The sequence below is a fragment of the Bison bison genome, unplaced genomic scaffold, assembly GCF_000754665.1.
Source record: "Bison bison bison isolate TAMUID 2011002044 unplaced genomic scaffold, Bison_UMD1.0 scf7180017850270, whole genome shotgun sequence".
Taxonomy (NCBI): Eukaryota; Metazoa; Chordata; class Mammalia; order Artiodactyla; family Bovidae; genus Bison; species Bison bison.
Window position 1 is genome coordinate 9,840 of NW_011480843.1, and position 523 is coordinate 10,362.

The window sequence follows — 523 nt, forward strand, 5'->3', positions numbered from 1 at the left end:
GGGTCATCCCAGTCCCCCAGCCCCAAGCTTCCTGTATCCTGCATCGAACCTGGACTGGCGATTCGTTTCTTATATGATATTATACATGTTTCAATGCCATTCTCTTGGTTTTGTTCAAGTAACCTCTTTTCTCCCCATGTCTACCAGTGTTTACTTGAGCTTTTGAGTTCTTTGTATTTCTACTGCTGGTGAATATTTTCTTTCTCACCCTGTAGCACCTTGAAGCATTCTAAGGATATAGCATTGAGTGCACGAGTCATTAATCTTTGTTAAAAACTGTCATCTCATCCATAGTTGTCCAATCATATACTGTTCCATGTAGAACAGTTGCATCCTAACTTGCTCTCCCACCTTAAAAACTGGTGAATAAAAAGTAAAAAAAAAAATACATAAAAAATAAAAAACCAAACTGGTGAATAAATGTGAAGCCTGAAAATTCTCATTAGAAAATATCCAGCCCCAGAGCTGAGATAGTCACTGTGTGTGGATACCCTATGCTGGATCATGGAGCCGTGGAGAAGGG